This window comes from Schistocerca nitens, chromosome 6 (assembly GCF_023898315.1).
Source record: "Schistocerca nitens isolate TAMUIC-IGC-003100 chromosome 6, iqSchNite1.1, whole genome shotgun sequence".
NCBI classification, from domain to species: domain Eukaryota; kingdom Metazoa; phylum Arthropoda; class Insecta; order Orthoptera; family Acrididae; genus Schistocerca; species Schistocerca nitens.
The window spans coordinates 352,097,611-352,118,901 of NC_064619.1; positions in this window are offsets into that span (position 1 = coordinate 352,097,611).

Here is a 21,291-nt window from a genome sequence, read left to right on the forward strand (position 1 = left end):
TTAATATTAAAATCCAATCGTCGTGTAACAAAATATTTTTTGGTAAAATGTGTAAAGATAACATAGAAAGCACCTGACCAAGAGACTCAGTACCAAATAGACCACATACTTGTGGATGCCAGACACAGAAGTGCTACCCAGAATGTAAAATTTCAGACAGGTGCAGAAATAGGATCAGACCATTACTTTGGTGTGACAACCATACAGGAAAGGATAGAAAGCCGGAACAGCAGGAGAAGAGAAGCAGACCAGAAAATAAATGCAGACATACTGAAAGAGGACCACATTAAGGAAAGATATGCTCTTGAAATTGGAAACAGGTTTCCTTCCATAGAAGAAGAAGAAGACAAAGATGATATTGAAAAGTTTAGGTCGAAAATCAAGACAGGTTTAAAAGATGCTGCGAGTGAGGTGATAAAACCAATGGAGAAAAGGAGGAAGAGCAGAGGATGGTTTAGTGATAGGTGTAGAGATGCACTTACCAAGAGAAAAGCATCGGAACTGTTATGGCTGACATTCAAACAGGATGAAAGAACAAGGTTGGGATGGATGGAAGCAGCTAGAGAAGCAAGACAAGTCTTCCAAACAGAAAAGCGAGAGTTCATAAACAGTAAAATAAAACTGGCAGAAGAAGACCGGATAGTAGAAAATACAAGAGACTTTTACAGGACAGTCAGGTTCTTCAAGAAAGGATACAATCAAATTATTGACGTGAGCAGACGTCAAGAAGGACAGATAATCACAGATGAGAAAGGTAGTAAGCCTAGAGGCAGAAATACAGCTGTCAAGAAGGCTCATCACGCTGGCCTATATGGATAATGTGGTTTTAATAGCAGAGAAAGAGCAAGACCTGGTTCATATGACAAGAACATTAACGAAAGAGGCAATAAGAGCAGGCCTGAAGTTGAATATGGATAAGTTAGCAGAGAAAACGATGACAGACCCCTGAAGATGGAGGACAAAGTCTTTGAAAGGCTAGAAGACTTTAAATGTCTTAGGGCTATACTCATTGAAAGGAACGAGATAGACCAGGAAATTACCACACGAATACAAGCAGAAAACAGGTCAAGGTTTGCTCTGGGAAAGCTGTTAAAGTCCCGGCTTCTATCGAGATCCTCAAAGACCAAGATCTACAAAACAGTAATACAACCTGTAGTCTTATATGGATCAGAGACCTGGACTATCACCCAAAAGATGGAAGGGAAACTCCTGACATTTGAAAATGTCACCCTCAGACAGATGTTTGGGCCAGTGAACGATGGAGACGAATGGTGGAAAAGAAAGAACTGTGAACTGCAGGAGCTATACAAGTCTATGGGCATCGTGGCAGTGATCAAAAAAGGAAGACTGAAGTGGTATGGACACGTAATGCGTCGAGAAGGCCAGATCATCAGGCAGGTAGTGGAGGAAGATACTAGAGGCAAAAGACCAAGGGGAAGACCACGACTCCGATGGATTGATCAGGTCAGAGAGGATACGAGTACGCTGGGACTGTCTGAAGAAGAATACATGGACTGAGGACGCTGGAGGAGGCTGCTTGGTGAGGCCAAAGACAGCGGTTTGTGTGGCCAACGCAGTAAGTAAGTAAGTAAGTAAAATGTGTAGAGTAATTTCGGCCCAGCATCTTACCATTTTCGCTCCTAGCACTGCACTTTCGGTACTGACTGGGTTCGCGAGTGTGACATTCATTTCGATAGTGAATTTTGCAGCTGTTCTCCTCTAATTTTTATTTGCAATTCTCTTCATTGACCTTCTGTCCCCGTCACTCAACATACAGTTTTATCCGCATTTTGACTTGGCGGATGATAATTTTCTGCTTTCCCTGTATGCGGTATAGCCTACATCTTAGATTCTTCGAATCCCTTGTTTTATGGAATCATCCACCATACAAGTAGCAATAACTTGCCCACGTTAGAATTCGCTTAGCTCCGACGTAATGCACTAACAGCTATACAGAACACTATTCTGATCACGACTATTACTTGCAACGTATTGTGGACGTCGCACAGGTATCATTCGTGGTCAAATAGAGCGGCGCAACCTGGAGGCTTGGTAAGGGTGCATGTCTTGCAGTGTTTCCACATTTTTGTCGAACCCCAGTATATCTGTCCATATTTGGCGCACATACAGATCTTTCAGAAAAGTTTAGGTAGTGCATCACATCGTCAGCTAGTAACCAATATACGACGATATGTACTGTCTGCGTAGATACATCGTTGGCAAGATGATTTTTTGGCAAGCAGAACCCCGTGCGTTGTAATGGATGCTGAATGATCAACAGATTTTTTTTACACATAGAACATAATGCGTTTACTACATAGACGCTGAGAGTTCACCAGACGCGGAAGTAATATTCGGCCTGTGTTGTCTCAAGGAGCGTAATAGCACGTTTAATGTTCGTTACAAGGGTAAACGATTTGTGAGACAGGAGCAGCAGCACTTTCCACTCTCCTCTCAGCAGTAGTTTATCGCAGATCGCTGGAGCAACTGAGGGTACCTTGTAATGTTCTCTAAAAAATTATTACTGAATGAATGCGAGACTGAGAAATGGATATATAACTGGAAGTATAGTGTAGCGTATTATAACTACAAGTATATGCTTACTCGGTGTTATTGTTAGGAAAATCTTTACACGAACTGATCGAGCAATGCAACTCCCAATATCAATGAAGAAATACAGTCTCTGCAAAATACATTCAGCTCCTTACGCACTGGATCCTCTGGTCCTGTTCAAAACTGATAACCTTAGTCCCTGGGCGCATAAGAAATAAACTAAATTGTCTTACCTCTAAAGTAGCTACGGTGGAACGCGATATATTCTGGTCTCTCATGAAAAAACAAAAACAGCCGCGTGCAATGCTGGCCACTCTGAAATGCACAGGACATTCTTTTGGCTGATAAATGAAAACATTTAAGAAAAATCCAACAGTTTTAAAAAACGTATGACCTGGACAGGAAGGTACCGATTGTGGTGAATTACTAACACTGAGTTTTTTAGCAAAATTATATTGCAAGTTAAGTTTGTTTTTTCAAAAACATCTGACAATTGAAGTTACATTAGCCAGAAGCCGGCCGAAGTGGCCGTGCGGTTAAAGGCGCTGCAGTCTGGAACCGCAAGACCGCTACGGTCGCAGGTTCGAATCCTGCCTCGGGCATGGATGTTTGTGATGTCCTTAGGTTAGTTAGGTTTAACTAGTTCTAAGTTCTAGGGGACTAATGACCTCAGAAGTTGAGTCCCATAGTACTCAGAGCCATTTGAACCATTAGCCAGAAAAAATCATATTTGCTAATTGATTGACGAGCAATGAGATTTATACAGCAGGTATTATTTAACCTCACTAAACCAGCATTTTGCAAATCATCAAATTACATATAGCTCTGTTAACAAATCTTGGAAACATTAAAAAAATGAAATATCTAACTAGCATTTTTCATCAGTCATTTTATGTACATTCTGGGGTTATTCAAGAATTAAAAATTATCTGCCAACTCATCTACACTAACGAGCTGGCAAAACGAAAGTCATAATTGATTAACATCTATAACGTATTTGCATGAACTCTTCTGCTTACATGTTCTTGTAGTTCCTACACTAATCTAACACTTGGTAGCTTCGCAGAGCACACCACAAAAGCTGCCTACTCTATCTCCTTTCGCTCATAGACAGCTACCTACGACTGTGCGTCCAGCTGTCTCTTACTCCAACACTACTATTTCAGACCAGAGGCAGTATCTGTGGCTCTGCGGTCGTGCACAGTCAGCGATCCGCATTATAAAGTCTATGATAGACATACATCTTTTATAATATACTAATTTCATTTTAGTTTACATTAATATTATTATCATATTCGGCTGCCACAGACATGTGTCCCGCAGGAGACTCCTTTGGAACTAGTGTTGTGGACTGGGGTGCGTCCACTTTGATGAAAAGCTCGCTAATGAAGGTTTCATGTTAGGATGGATTCGTGGGTTCTGGAAGCTGCACACACACACACACACACACACACACACACACACAGAATGAAAGTAACACAGAATAGTAAAATATATTGAACGGTTTTGGTAATGCTGGTCACGTCAATTGTAGATTGCAGGTTTAACCTATCTGTTCTGCGTTGACCTCCATGAACACAAACTAAATAACATTCTCTGGACGAAAATCGGAAGAAAACTAATTACAAGGTACAGCACTTTTTGTTTCCTAGAACAGTTCCAAACTAACAGTACTCAGTTAAATCTCTAGGCAGGCGGTCTCTGTCCATACACGGTAATTCTATTCACTGTTCTGTTTCTACTGAAGACTAACCTTGCCGGCCGGTGTGGCAGTGCGGTTCTAGGCACTTCAGCCTGGAACCGTGTGACCGCTACGTTTGCAGGTTCGAATCCTGCCTCGGGCATGGATGTGTGCGATGTCCTTAGGTTAGTTAGGTTTAAGTAGTTCTCAGTTCTAGGGGATTGATGACCACAGATGTTAAGTCTCATACTGCTCAGAGCCATTTTGAAGACTAACCACTGTTTCTATCTCAGTCGACGATTTGAAGACTTGAAGTCACGAGAAACGCTCTACAGAAACTCCCTAGAAAGACTCGGACTGACTTACAATTTGCAACTGACGACTTCTGCTCATGCACGGTTATTTAAGCGCGAGTCTCTCTTCCTGATGGCGCTGTTGCTGCAGTGGTCGGGTTCTTGCGCGGGCAGGGTGATAGGTCTGCGTGCAACGATGTCACTCCTGCGGAAGAACGTCCACGGTACTTCTGCTACCACATGTCGCAAATTGTACTTGTCTGGTATCCCAGTACACCACACCTAGTTGCTGAACGAAAGCGCAGTTCCCATTTCAAGAAGGAACGTCGTCCAGATGCGAAGAGTTATAGGCTTGATCACTGGCATCCACTTGTTGTAGTGTGGTAGAACATTTTTCTCTTGTCCACACATTTTGATCGTTTTTGAGCACGAAAATCTTCGGTATAAAATTGAACAAAGAACTTCCGAAGCTCATTTCCCTCCGATCTTCCACGTGGTCCAGACTGCTATGGACAAGGGCACCCACGTTGATGCTGTGTTCCTCGACTTCAAGAAGGCATTTACTTACGGTTCCATGCTATTGTTCAGTGAATAAAATACGAGTTTACTGGGTCTCAGAACCGTTTTGTTATTGAATTCAGGAGTTCCTTGCAGATAGAACATGCCATTCTGAATGGAACAAAACCGACAGATGAAATTTTTTTTCGGGAGTATCTCGGGTGATGTTTTATGGCTGTTACTGTTTACAACTTATTTTAGTGTTAACGTCAGAGATTCCGTGAGGCTGTACGCAGGAAGTGCTGTCTATCTGACGGTTGAAACGGGAGAAGACTGCAGTGAACTGCAGGATGGCCTGCGGGGAATCTAAGACAGGTACAGGGACTTCCAGTTGACTCAGGAAGTACACATACGTACATAACGTATTGCGCACAAATAGGCGAAGAGGTCCGCTCCTGTTCGATTACACAAGTCACTGGAAACACTAATTACGCTAAAGCGTCTAGGAGTAAGCATCCGGGACGACGTAAAGTTGAATGACCACAAAAAATTAATTGTAGTGAAAGCAAATGCTGGGCTGAAATTCATTGGGAGAATCTTAAGCAAATGCAGTTCATCCAGGAAATACGGCCTGTTTGACCTATTCTTGAGCATTGTGGAACCTTTAAGAAGTTTAATTAGTGGAAGAGAGATAGAAATTCTCACGTAGAGCATTGCATTCCGTTACGGAGTCGTTTAGGCGGCACGACAGCCTTAAAGAGACGCTCAAGGAACTCTACTATCAGACGCAGCAAGAGAAACACTGTGCATCGTGGAAAGATCTATTGTTGCGACATCAACAGCCTACGTTCCAAGAAGAGGCTGGCAACATATTGCAAGGTGCATTCAATAAGTAGTGCAGCACTTTTTGTTTCCTAGAACCAGGTTGGTTTTATTCCTGATTCGAATACAGCGTATTATTTCTCAGCCGGCCTCTGTGACCGAGCAGTTCTAGGCACTTCAGTCCGGAACCACGCTGATGCTACGGTCGCAGGATTGAATCCTGCCTCGGGCATCATTGTGTGTGATGTCCTTAGGTTAGTTAGGTTTAAGAAGTTCTAAGTCTAGGGTACTGATGGCCTCAGATGTTAAGTCCCATAGTGCTCAGAGCCATTTTGAACCATTTGAAAGAACATTCCAGTGAAGTTTTGTGAGATCGTCTCCGATGCAGAGACTTGTGTGAAGCCTCGCGTTGTCACGGAGAAAGAGGAGTTCGTTTGCATTTTTGTTTCCTGAGGATTGCACAGTACACTTTAGAATTGATAGCTGCACATGGACATCAAACAGAACAGCCTCTTTAGAGTCTCAGAAGACAGTTGCCACGAATTTATCGACTCAGGGTGCGGCTTTGAACTTTTTCTTCGGGGAAGAGGTGGTGTGGCGCCATTCCACGGATTGCCTTTTTGTTTCGACGATGTTGGACAAAAAAATGCACGATTAGCCTCGAAACGCGCAAGCAACTCTACACAGATGGTCCTTCGTTGCTCTTTATGGTCTTCGGTTAGGCGGTGAGTACCCCAGCTGGTGGACGAGTGTTTCAGCGCCACCAACAGAGACGTACAGTTGAGCAGGGAGGTGCTCAGTAACAGCTCTCTGCTCGGAATACACCTTTGTTGCAGACGCCATTTTGAAGGCTACGTGTAGTGGCACCACGTATAGGAACTTCATGAAACTATAGATGCCGAAGCGTGAATACTCTACGATTTCCCACAAGAAATTCCGAATTTTTTAACCGAAACTGGGTGAGAAAAAAATGTGTTGCACTATTTATTGAAAGCCACCTGTACTTTCCCCACAAGGGGTTCGGCAGGGAAGCCATCACGAGCTCAAGCAATGTTTAACGATAACAGTTCTTCCCGCACAACGTTCACAATGGAAGAGGGAAAATAGAAAACATATTGGTAGCAGACGTACCCTTTTCCACACAGCGTGAGAGTGCTTCCAGAGTACATATGTTGATCAAATTATTTACTAGCAATGCTGCTGTCTTCAGGAAAGTATAGTCTTAGCACACTTGAATTCAGGATGACTTGAATAAAATTGCAATTGATATAATGATTGGAAGCCCTCTTTAAAATAGATAAACGCGAGATATTGTCTATATCAAAGAGTTTATAAGATTAGTGACGATTATCTACAACACCTCATACTGGAAATTGGTGCGAAACTGGCCAAGCAAATACACTGTCCAGTCACATTAATGTGACTACCAGTCAAAAGCCTGAAAAACGACCTTTCGTAGCACTGACCGATGCGAGCCGTGTAGGAAGAGAGTCATTCAGAACCTGGAAGGTACCGACAGGGATGTGAAGCCATGCCAGCTCCAGTGCCGTGGTCAGCTGCGCTAGATTTCTCGGTTGATGATACATGGCGAGTACAGCCCTTTCGATATCGTTCCACAGATTATCGATTGCGTTTAAATCAGGGGAAAAAATGGAAATCAGCGTATGGCATCGTTGGCCCACCCGGGCAAGTTGGGCCGCCAAATGCAAGTCTTATTTCAGTCGACGCCACATTGGTCGACTTGCGCCGCGGTGGTGAGGATGAAATGATGATGAGGACAACACAACACTCAGTCGCCGGCCGGAATCTATCCCGGGCCCGCTTGCATGGAAGGCGAGCACGTTCCTACCCAGCTAAGCAGGCGGTATAAACCAGAGGAGTTTGGTGGCCATGGGAGTACGGTAAAATTCATCCCGGTGCTCTTCGAACCAAGCACGTACATTGCGTGCTGTTTGGCACGTTGAATCGTCCTACTGTTAGCTGCCGTAGTGCCGAGGAAAAACTAACTCTGTACAAGGGTGTACATGGTCCCAGAGGATAGACACATACATTTGTGGATCCATTTTGCCCTTACAAAATGACGAGATTACACAGGGAACGCCACGGCAACATTCCCCAGCTCATAACATTCCCTCCTACGGCCTGGGCCTTTTGCTTTCAGTCGTCTGTGCGATGGAGCATAAAACGCGATTCATCCGAAAAGGCCATCTGCCGCCACTCGGTGGACGGCTAGTTGTGGTATTGTCCTGTAAATTCTAGCGTTCGTCGCAGATGGGTAGCAGTGAGCATGAACCAGGCGCCTGCAGAGGAGGCCCATACGCAGCAACGTTCCCTGAACTGCTGGTAGCTCCTTGACTCATCTGGGCGGTCAGCTGTTCAACAGTTAACACATCATTTCGCCCGTACACGTCTCCACAGCGGTCATTTACTCTTGCCACCTATGGTCCGTGGTGCACCACGGTTTCCTCCTTGCCGGTTTTGGATAACGCAGTTTTGCCATGCGCCATGTATTTTAACCACTGCAGCACGAAAAAAATGTAACAACTTAGCCAAAAGCCAATGATCAAGCCGTTTTTGACGTCACATAAATAGCTCCGTTTCCGCACTACGGCAACGAGTGCATTGTACTCAGCGTCCCCCGATACGCTTTATACACACTCCATGCCAGTGCAGCCACTTGCCGTCTGTGAACTCTTATTGCACATTGAGGCCGAACGTTAGAGGTGATCACATTAACGTGACTGGACCGTGTAAAATCAGTATCAGGAGAGATTAGATTTGGTGGAAGGGTTCTGTGGAGGTGCAATGAATCTGTAGATAAAGTCACATACAGGAAGCTACAGTATTGTTCCTGTTGATGTCATTATCTAGTAGGCGTAACAACAGACTTCTAACGAGTTCAGAGATACGCTGCTGTTATCGTAGAAGGTCAGTAGAGCCTATACGAAAGCGTAACGGAAATGCTTAGGGAACTTACACGAGACTCCTTGGAAGACAGACGACGTGATTCTCGCGAAACCCTGTAGTGAAAATTTAGCGAATCTGTTCTTACTTTTTTTCCATGTGTCTCGTTTTCATTTTGACTGCCATTTATAAAAGGCTAGTAGAAGAACTGTGTTACCTACGACAGCCTATCGATAACGCGCTTTTCCCTTTGGTTTAACAGCTTAATTCAGAAAAGCAATCTACCGAATACAGAAATATTTAAATGAATCCGTACTTGAAGTGCAGGGTGGTTGTTGCCGTTGAAGTAGCAGTGACATTGTTATTAGTACTGTTAGTAGTTCTAGTAGCAGTCATCAGACATCAGTCGTTTCTGAACGTACGTGTTGTACACTTTAATGTACGCTGTTTATTTAATGTGTAAGTCTCAAGTGATTGCATAAACCAATTTTTCTCGTGACATTATCCTCACACACTGCGCACTGTGTAGCTATAGGTGAGCGTCGTTGAGTTTTGCGGAGCTTCCTTGTTTAAAGCAAGACGTCTTTGTGTCTACCCTGTTCCTCTTCATTCGTAGAAACAGCCATATAAAAAGTTGTATATTTTACAAGTTCCTCCCACGTCTGTGAACTGGGCTGGGTCCTCTTCAGGATGCGGTTGTGTCGATCTTTCTAACGCACCCATTGTGGTTTGTAGCGTCTCACCTGATTTCCATTGTTTGAAGATGAATAAATCAGTTAAAATGATGTCATCTTTTACTTCAGAAGAATCTGACCAGGTATCATAGTTAATTTTGTTGTAATCAATTATAATTACACCAAGTATAGTTAGGCTACAGCTTATATTTTCTGTGCAATCACGGTTGTAGCAGGACTCCCATCGTATAGTAAGATAGCCAACTTATTAGAAAAATCTAAGTTGTAGCCTGACTGTACATGGTGTAGCTGTGATTATTTACTACAGAATTAACCATAAGACATGGTGAGATTCTACGGAAATATAAGATGACGTCGTTTAACTTGATTTATTCATCTTCAAACGACGTATAACAGTTTTGTACGTGGGTCTGTTTTTTCAGGCATGTCCGAAAGAACAGACACCATTTTAATGCTGCAACCACTATGAATCAAGACACTAAGGAACTAACGACATGTAGCTGCTGGTAGGCATTGATTCACGTCAGTGGGGAAAATTGAAGATTTGCGCCGGACCGGTTTTCGAACCCGAGTCACTTGCTCGTGTTGCAGATGCTCCGAGCACTTTTTTTTACATTTTGTTCGTAATTGTTCATTGTATTTGGTCGTAGCCGATGTCAGATGGCTCTGAGCACTACGGGACTTAACATCTGAGGTCATTAGTCCCCTAGAACTTAGAACTAGTTAAACCTAACTAACCTAAGGACATCACACATATCCATGCCCGAGGCAGGATTCGAACCTGCGACCGTAGCAGTCGCGCGGTTCCGGACTGAGCGCCTAGAACCGCTAGACCACAGCGGCCGGCCGATGTCAGATGACATCCGTTGAAGTTCGTTGTTGATCCCTTCAATCAGTTTTTTTTTTTATTACTGAGGCCAGCCAGCTCTCTGACCGAACACACTGACCTACCGTGCCGGCGTCCCCTGAGCCATCTGGAAGGACTTCCGAAGCACACCTCCCATCAGACCCAAATCCTCAACTTCTCCAGACACACTTGACGTAGTGTCTCTGTCCATTATCCTCGTTACTCCCGGCGTTTCGCTGATTACCGTAAGTGTTCGAGCCTGCAGCCTCGCCTTAATTATATATACGGCATCTGCTCTTTGGTACATGCCCGATATGTGCTGAAGTTAAGCCTTTTTGCTTAAGAAATGATATAAACACCGTCAAATGTTCATCCAGTTTCACGTCTGCTAGCATGCTCTAAAATTTTAGACGAGGTAATATGGTAACGACTTCTTAACCATTCCACAGCAAGTAAAATATTATTGAAGCCACAGTTCGTACTTTGAAAGGGTTGCGATATTGAGAAGGCTATCTATACAAAGAGTGAAACTGTACTTCATTAAGTAAACAACAAGTTACAGGCTGCTGGTATCTTTTGTATCTATCAAGAGCATTTGGCTGTGTAAATATCAGTATCACTTTAAGTAAATTGGAATAATACGGTACAACTGGAAATGTTGCAAAATGTTTCAAATCCTATGTATCAGGGAACAAAGGGTGTCATTAGGGAAGAGGCGTATATTAACCTATCGGACATCATCCGACTGGGAACTAATTATATGCCTCAACCTTACGCCCCTTACTTTTTCTTGTGTATACCAGGGACCTTTCATCTGTAACATTACCAGATGCAAAGTTCTATTCGTATTTGAAGATGATACAAACATTGCAATAAATAGAAAATGAAATATAGTCTCAGTCCGATCGATTAATGAAATTTTAAAAGATATTGACAAGTGTTTTCCTAGCCGATTATTTGCCGTTCAACTGTAGAAATACACATTACATGCAGTTCAAAACTTGTAAGAGGTTTCCCACCAGTATATGACTAAAATATACAGAAGACTGACAGTGTTAAATTATTGGGAGCGTAGTTTGGTAACAAATTCAACTGGTAGCAGCACGCTACAGACATGCTGAAGCGCCTGAACAAATCTCAGTTTGTCAGACGTAGGTGACACAAAAACAGCTGGAATACTATGCTTCCTTTCATTCCACAGTTGTTATGGGATTGTTTTTTGCGGACCACTCATCATGCCTAACTAAAGTTTTCTGGGTCCAAAATTGTCCAGAACTGTTCGTCGCGTGAAGTCAACAACATTCCATAGACGTCTATTTAGGGAACAAGGGGTATTAACTACTGCTTCCAAATGCAAGTAGATTTATTCCTTAATGGATCCTATTATTAAAGATACAGGATGTATCTGAAATGACTGTACAAAATGAGAGGGCTGGTAAAGTGGGCCATAACAAGCATATTTCACGTAGAAACCCACATCTGCGTCGTTGAATAGCGTCGCGCGTCGGCAAGACGGTAGGTACACAACACGCTATCCGAGCTGTCATGGTAGCAGGTCTGCAGGGCAATGTTTCAAAGTAATTGTGGCATAAAAGTAAATAAGAAGTCGGGGTGGAGTTGAGTGACTGTCGCTCTCTTTCAAAACTCCTCGCAAAGTGAAAATTGCATCGGAGCCTGCCATAATGAGAGCTATCATCTCTTCATCTGTCTCCATGGGTGTTTCATAGACAACAGATTTCAGGCCCCAGAAGAAAAAGTCAGTGGGCGTCAAGTCGGGGAAACGTGCAGGTCATGTCATCGGCCCACCGCGCCCTATCCAGTTCTCATCAAAGGGTTCAAGCAAATGCATTCGCACTGCATGGGCGAAGTGCGCAGGTGCACCATCGTGTTGGTACCATATCACTGTCGCAAGTTAAGTGGAACGTGTTCTTACAACTTTGGCACCGTTTCTCGTTAAACAGACTAATTAACTGTTTGCGTTCAGTCGCCGGGTGAACATATATGGACCGACCGGATTATCGCCTACCAAACCGGCCCAAATGTCGACAGTGGAGCAATCTTGGTGACCACGAGCAAAGGCAGCGTGGGGATTTTACCGTGCCCACACGTGTTGATTGTGGCTGTTGAATATACCCTGTCGCCTAAAGGATGCCTCATCCGTAAAAAGTAAACGGTTCAGAAAGTCCGGTTGAATGGGACACTTATGCAAAAACTACTGACAGAATTCAGTTCGACGAGGAAAATCGTCTGGGTTAAGAGCGTGATTCATCTGAAGGCGTTATGGGTGCAAAACATCTTCATGCGGCACACGACAAATTGTGGAACGGCTTACAACTATTTCCAGTGCAACACAACGCGAGCTTTTTGAGAGTGTGTTTTCCAGCAGTGCTAACATCTCATCTTCAATCACTGGTGTACGCACTGTGCGTCGACGCCGCGTCCGTCAGGCCTGCGCACCTGTAACACAAAGTGATACATCAGGTTTCGAAGCAGACTTTCAGTGCACATGAGCCGTTAGGAGAACGTGCCGGTGGAAAACGTATCTCAAGCGAACCTGTCTCTCGTAGGGACCTGCGGATGGCAGTAAATGGGCATGGATATGGCACTCGATGGTTCGGAAACCACCGAACGTACAAACGTTGGACAGCGTCAGCATTTCCATCCGCCGCGCCGTATGCACAATGCTTGTCTGCCCTTTCCTCTCAATAACAGCCCTCCATTTCTTGTCCGCCCCGTTTGATGACAAATAATCGCTGGGCGAAACGGACTCCTCAGTGTGCACAGGTGCTGTCCTCTATGCAACACCTATCAACCAGGTAATTGCACAGCCAGAAGCAACGCGTTCACGTCCCAGTAAGAGTCGGGAAACCCATAGTGTTGTACCTCCTGGAGTATCCGCCACGATGCCGACTACAGCGTTTGGAAATAACGCTCATAAAACTTCAACCCGACGTCTATTTCACCTTTATGTCACAAATAAATTGAAGTCGTTGCCCTGCAGTCCTACTGCCATAACGGCTTGGATGACATGTTGTGAGCCTACCCTCTAGGCGGCGCGCTACGATTTTCAACGACGCCTGGTGCTATGTGAAATATGCTTGATATGACCTACTGTACCAGCCCTCGCATTTTCTACATTCATTTTAGGTACACTCGTATATCTCTTTTTCAAATAAACAGCTCAGTTCACGGAATCAATACTATAAATAAGAATAATCTTCACATAGATTTAAAGTCACTTACTTCGGTGCGGAAAGGTATCCATTATTTATGAACACACATTTTCAATAACTTGCAAATAGCCATAAAAAGTTCGGCTACTTCTAAAGTTCAGTTTAAGAGCAGCCTAAAGGATATGTTGACGGCCAACTCCTTCTACACAGTTGATGAATTTGTTAGTAGAACCAATTGATGTCAGTATGTTACTAATAATATCAAATAATGCAAGCATTAGTAGAGTCTGACTTCTGTTCAAATTCAGTGCAGTAACGCCATCATTGTACATAGGCCTAAGTGTTGTAAAGTGATTTTTCTATTTGGTGATGCATTGTTATAATAGCCTAAGATTTATCAGACGCACATGAGTGTACTGAACACATACATGTTTTGGAACAAGTTTTTTGTTACCTTTTAAGCGAAGAGATGTTTGTGATGTTTTTGACTTAGTCCATTTCCTTGAGGACCATTTCAAGTGGAATCTGTAAAAGGTTCATTAGCAAATTTGTTTTTCTTTGGAAATATTTGTTGTGTATTCTTGTTTTTCTTACATTCTTTAATTCCTGAAAGGTTTCCTCACTATTGAAGTACTGGAAAGAAAAAGTACATCTAATCTATAACTTCTCTACTTCATTTTCCAATGGCTACATCCGCAAGGATCACAACATAATAGGAGGGTTATTCGGAAAACAAGGAACGACTGGTCGCGAAATGGAAACCACAGTGAAAATCCGATAAAGTTTTGCACAGGTGTGTTGGGCAGTTTTTCTAGTATGCCCGTCGATCGCAATACGTCGTTCTTTTTAGTTCTGAGCACACAGAAGATACCTAGAGCATTAGTGTCTCCCGCCAAGTACGAGGGCCTGGTGAAAAATTTCGCCTGAAGTATGCAGCCAACATTACATAACTGTCGTGCGGTTTCTTCTTCAAGACAATTCTCAGTCGCATTCTGCAGGCGCAATGAAGATGCTCCTGCATCGTTTTCTATTGGAAATGTTTGATTACACACAATACAGCCCGTAATTCTCTCCCTCTGATTTTCATCTCTTTCACATGAACCGCTGGCTATGAAAACATTTTTGCACAGACAACGAGCTGTAGGCCATCGTAGTGAATTGGCGGAAAGCACTGGCGGCTGACTTCTATAACGAGTGTTTTGGAAAGTTAGTATAACGCTAAGACATACGTCTAAGTCGGATAAGCGACTATGAAAATAAGTAGCTGAAAGTTGTAGCTAATTGTTGCAAATAGAACAGTTTTGATTTTCACTGTGGTTTCAATTTCACGACCTATCGTTCCTTCCTTTTAGAATAGCCCTCGTATTACAGGAAAACAGTGCACTGGGTACTGCAGATTCAAAAAGCGTGATCTTTGCAGGTGGACGCTGAATAGACGTTATTTTTGTGTATTACGAGTGAAACGAGCAGACCATTTATCGTAACAATCCGCGAAATATGGAATCCATGCTGGAAAACAAAATATTACCAACAATACCAGCAAACATTGTCATTAATGTAGCCATGATCTTCACTGGTTCGTACAATTACTGTTCGCTACTTGACTATTGAATTTATTCATAATTATAAATAAAGTACACTGTCAATAATATAATATAAGGTTTTATCCTTTCGTATATATCATGCGTCGTAGTCACTGGAGCAGAACAATCAGGTTTTTAGAAACGTTTATGCCATCACCAAAATCACAATCACCATTCTGTCGTATTAGATTAGACAGACAAACCAAATCTTTTCATATAACGAAAAGAATCATAAAACAGAAAGTATTGGAGATATGAATTTAAGTCTCTTTTATTTACGTAGAGGTAAGTTTCGGGAAGAAAAAGCGCCTTAGACGTCTGGTCATAACGTTCAGAAGTGCCGTAAAGACACTATGTCCTCTTCGAAAACCCAGGGACCAATAATGCCAATTTCGGATAATGCACTCCAAATAGTCACACATTTTGTATGCAGGGCTGCTCTTGAAGTTCCCCGGGGGTTTTGCAACTCCAATACCGCATGTTTTGTTTACTTACACATCCAGACAAACGAAAATGTGCATCGTCGCTGAAGAACACAAGGGCGTCATGGAGTAGGTTTTCGATCAATGTGAAACACAATTACGTGGATTAAGTGTATGCACCATTTCCAGTTTGTATGGATGAAATATCAAGTCTTCACGAAGGATTCGTCTCACTGTGCGATCAGAATTTGAAAGAAAGCTATATGTTTGCGTGCTTATTGTTTGGGGGGAGGGGAGGGGAAGGGAATACAAACTCGCTATTCTTCTTTGTCGACACTTGTTGGTGCCCTGGTGGTTTTTAAAGGTCCTGGTTTCTTTTTCTGTACACTATCAGTATTCATAAACGTGTCCACCTGCTTGACACGCAATTTTCAATCAGGAACACGACCTGCAGGCGCTATACTAAACTTTATCTTGAATGCAAGCTGTGTTTCGATGACCAAGTGCCCTCAACCCCTCGCCCTCACCCCCCCCCCCCCCCCCCCACCCAAATGAGTAAAGGCCGCTGTTCGGCGCGCGTTTCAAACAAGTAGTTGCCGCGCCACTTCCTGTATTAGTGCCAAGGCAATATGTAAATAAGTTATTTTAGGTGGACTGACAAGCGACGTCAAAATTTAACCGAACATAATCTGACGATTTTGGGAGTTGTGTGTAGCCCAGATTGTTACAAAATAAATATATTAATACAACATACAAAGTCTGTTCAAAAAATTCAGGAACATTCGTAATTTCGCCCCGATGGTAATGGAGCGAAATGCGGTTGGCATACCTGCACACGCCTGTATTTTATGAGTAACAGTCGGAAGCTTCATTGTTGTATGTCTGTCAGCTATATTGAGTAGAACGAGTCGCACAGTCGAGAATCTTGAGAAGGCAGAGTTAGAGTACCAACGCGTCTGTATTAAATTTTGCGTGAAACTCAAGAAAACCTTTACAGAGACAAACCAAATAATGCAGAAAGCCTACGGTGATGAGTGCTTAAGCCGTCCTAGGTGTTACGAATGGTTCACACGGTTTATAAATGGGCGGACGGATGTTAAAGATGACCCTCGTTGAGGACGCCCTTCGACATCTACCGACGACGCTCATGTCAGGAACGTCAACGAAACTGTGAGTGCCAGTCGATGACAGAGTGACCGAGAGGCTGAGAAGACTGCAGAGAAAATGTGAGAAGCAAACGGCCTGAAAAGTGGCGAGACAATTCATGGCTCTTGCATCACGATGACACACCCGCACATTCATCCCTGTTGGCGCGTGACTATTACATAAAAAAAGAAACCACTATGCTACGTCGTCGTCCGTACTCTTCAGATCTGGCAATGCGGACGTTTTTTATTTCCAAAGTTGGAAACCCCTCTGAAAGGATGAAGATTTGTAAGCATAGACGAGATAAAAGAAAATTCGCAGACGACGCTTCGCGTGATCCAGGAAGAAGCGTACCAATACAGCTTCCGGAAGCGGAAATGGCGTTGGGAGCGGTGTATCAATTGTAGAGGAGAGTATTTCGAAGGCGATCATGCACAATAAGTAAAAGGTAAGCGTAGAAAAATTTTGTGGATACAGTTCCAGAATTTTTTGATCTTTTTGTCATATGTATCACCTTTGGTGAACATTTCTCCATATACAAGGGAGTTACAACGTTCTGTGGCAGGTCAAATAAAGCACCAGTTATGAGAGAAAGTTCGTTAACAACAACTAAGGTCGCTCAGTGAAAGTATGTTTCTTACGTTAAACGGAAGTACATATAGAGCTGAGCTGCCTTCCACAGCAGAATTTGTTCCTATATATACATACATATTGTGTTCTACAATATTCCATGAATAATAAAGTCCCTGAAACTTCCAGAAATCACAGACGTTAAACATTTTCAGGAGGAAGGAATCGAACCGATTAGCAGACACCGCTAGCCCCTATTTCAAATCTTTTAATTTTTTAAATTCCCAAAGCACTTCTATGGGAAAACTATACCCATACACCGCTAGCTGCACCACGGAGCAAAATTCAGCACTTCGTGGTGTAATTTGATGTGATTATTCATATTTAAAATATTTTAGTTCTTTCATTTACAAAGCACTACTATGGTAAGGTGCATTGTTCTTATAAAAGAGGGCTTTTTTCTTTCGTAACCCTATCTTTTGTGTAGCATCTTTTCATTCAGTTGATACACAAAACTTTTAGTAATGTTCGTCAGTGTTTTATACTTCGCAAGGCAGTTAGAATCCTAGACATCAGCAGACATAACGTTTCTGTCAGAAAAATTATTTCAATTTTTTTGCGGAGCCACCGACTTCTGCACACTGCTTCGTTTGCTGTTCCGTTCCTGCCGTGAGATGTACTCATATCTCAAGGAATTGATCGAACTGGGGTACGGAATCAGACGGATTCCACAAATAGAAATTTCCAAACGTTTTTGAGAATTAATTTATGCTTTTGGAATGCGACTCTTGTCTTTTGTTCTTTCTTCTTATACACGTGCTTCGACAGCTAGTTCAAACATCTTTAATCTACAATATAATACTGGACATATTCATTTGTTGTTGCTGTTCTGAAACGCCCTTCAAGTTTGATATATTCAATATAGTTACAGTCACGTTTGAATTCGTCCATCCATTTATCGACTATTGAAATGTAAGTAGCAGCATCCATAAATAGGCTTTGGATCAATAACCGTTGCTTGAAGGAAGCACATTTAACGGAACTACTTTACAAAATCAGCATATGAAGTTAACTCTGGGCTTATGTAGTTGAGCAGGTGAACCAATATTTTTAAAATCACTGATACGAATACCAATTCTGTGTCTTGCCAAGAACTTCTCACCTTGCTGCCATGTTAAACGGCAACGCGACTACCGCAAATATTATCAACGTTTCTCACTAAAATTTTTTCGGCAATTGATAACATGCAAAAGCAGAGTTCACTGGTATATCATTACGACTCAAAACTGTTTTAGCCATTAATGTGGCGAATGACAAGAGCTTTCGAGAAGAGAAGCGCGTTTCTGCAGCATCCATTGCATACCCCCTCATATATTAACAAAAAGCCAGAAATATGTTGGATGTGAAGTTTCATATGTTCTACCACGTAAACATCTGGCAACGAACGTCGATCCGTAGTGTTGGCTCTAAGATTTAACTAATTCTGTCAACATTAAAGAGTAAAAACGAGTAAATAGTTACTTTAGCCGTCACTCGAAGAGCTCGCAATTATTGTAAGAAAAGGTGCATCAGGCAGTGTATGGAAACCAAATGGCACTGCTCAATATTGTTTCGAGCTCTAACAATACAAGGAAATTTCGTAGGATGCAGAGTACCCTTCTATGAGAAATGTTGGTCTGTCGTTTTGCTTTATGTATTTGCAAAGTTCGTGGTTCGTTTTCATTAAAAGACTAGTCTCTAATTAAGTGGACTCTAGTTGTCAGGATCGGAATCTTCAAGAACACATTCAAGAGGCAGTAGAAAAAGGTAGACAAGAAATATTACTAACCGCAGGGATTATTATACGAGGGCTATTCGGAAAGTAAGAAACGTTAGGTCGCGAAATGAAAACCACAGTGAAAATCAAAACTGTTTTATTTGCAACACTTAGCTGCAACTTCCAACTACTTATCTCCATAGTCGCTGATGCGACTTAGACGTTTGTCGTAGCGTTACACCAACTTTACAATACCCTCGTTACAGAAGGCAGCCGCCAGTGCTTTCTCACAATTCTCTACGCTGGCCTACAGCTCGTTGTCTGTGCCAAAATGTTGTCTTCATAGCCAGTGGTTCATGTGAGCAGAGATGAAACTCAGAGGGAGACAATTACGGACTCTATTGTGGGTAATCAAACATTTCCAATAGAAAACGATGCAGGAGCACCTTCATTGCCCCTGCAGAATGTGGCTGAGAATTCTCTTGAAGAAGGAACCGCACGACAGTTATGTAATGTTGGCTGTATACTTCAGGCGAAATTTCTCACCAGGCCTTCGTACTTGGCGGAAGACACTATTGTTCTAGGTATCTTTATGTGCTCCCTGTGTGCTCAGAACTAAAAAGAACGATTTAACGCAATCCACGGGAATACTAGAGGACTGTCCAACACACCTGTGGAAAACTTCATCGGATTTTCACTGTGGTTTCCATTCCGCGACCGATCGTTCCTTACTTTCCGAATAACCCTTGTGATTATAGTCTTACGTCTTACATCGGCCGTATGTAAGGCTACATCACAATGATTTCTAGTTGCTACATGCAGTAATTTACTTTGGAACTACGTGTAGCATGTAACACGTGCCACATGACTCACAGCACTGGACGCAGTAGCGGTGTTTAACAAGCTTAAGAGAGCTTCCCTCTGTCGCCATCGTTTTTGTGGTCGTAAATGTGGCCTATTCCTGGCACTCGACTCCTGGCTACCAGGCCTGTGATAAAACGTGAAAACTGCGGAAACTGCTATGTTTAGGAAGCATCATTAAAAACAGACTACGAAGTAATGGTCCCACGCAACTGGAACTTGTAATCTGAAATTCAGTCCACTGAATTCCGCCTTACATAATTCTTGCCGATACGTAAGTCGACGTTAATGCTAAGATAAATCTTTCACCAAAGTCATATGAATCTTCACCGTGAAATTTTACGGGATATTAACGATGGCTTTGGTTATCTGATACTGATGTGGATGGAACATTTACCGATGATGAAAAGCTACTGGTTACAGCTTTTAGAACCGAATGTAATAGCTGTCGACACAGTTACAGCGGAATTCTGACAATTTATAACAATTAATTTCTCTGTGCTAATAGTGTACCTACGAAATATTACAAAACGCTCTCCTCCTTGTAACAATATCCCCTTCTATGCGTGGAAGTGCCTGCCTTGCTGTTACTGGCATAGGCCTCCTCAGATGTTAGTGCAGAGGGATCAAGATTAAAAAAAAAATCATCTGGTGTAGGATAACGCTCGTCCACATGTTGCCAAGATTGTTTCGACTACTCTACAGAAGTTTGCCTAGAACGCCCTTACACGTCACGCAAGAACTACGCAAAACGTTTTTTAATCTAAACAAACGATAGTTATCCACTCAGTACATTTGTACTGTTACAGATTACTGATGCTTCGTGTTTAGAGTCAACGGTCTGAAATTACATCCGCATATGATTAAATCAAGGAGTTAGGAGAACCAGAAAATATTCATAAAAATATTTTTTTGCATATACCAACAACAAAGGAGAAATTAAGAGAGTGAATTAAAGAAGAAAGATAAACATTGAGATTTGTCAGTGAGATTGTAATGCTATTAAAGACAGCAAAGAACATCGGAGAGCAGTCCAAAGGAATGGGTCGTGTCGTGAAAAGGGTTATAAGATGATAATCAAGTAGTAGATGAGTTGTGCTACATGGGAAGCCAAATAACCACCCCTACACAGGCTGCGATGCCACTTAATGTCGATTATCAGAGTTGATGCTTCATGAAGCCGGTAACTATCCTACGGAAATTCATACAGACACTAAATACATGGGCAGTCGTTATGTTTCTGGACAGCGGTAGGCGCCCTCAGACATAAGACGGTCTCGATCAATGAAATGTGTTTAGTTCAGCATACAGCCTCGTGGAAAGTCAAACGCGTCGCAGCTGATGCTAACAAGGGCCGTCACACCCGTTAGTCACGGATTCTACGGGGTGCTGAGTGTACCGTAGAGGGACCTGTACTGAATGCCCGTGTATCGGATTTTCATGCTACGATCCCTAGTTGCCGATAAAACAGATGCTATGCGTACGCC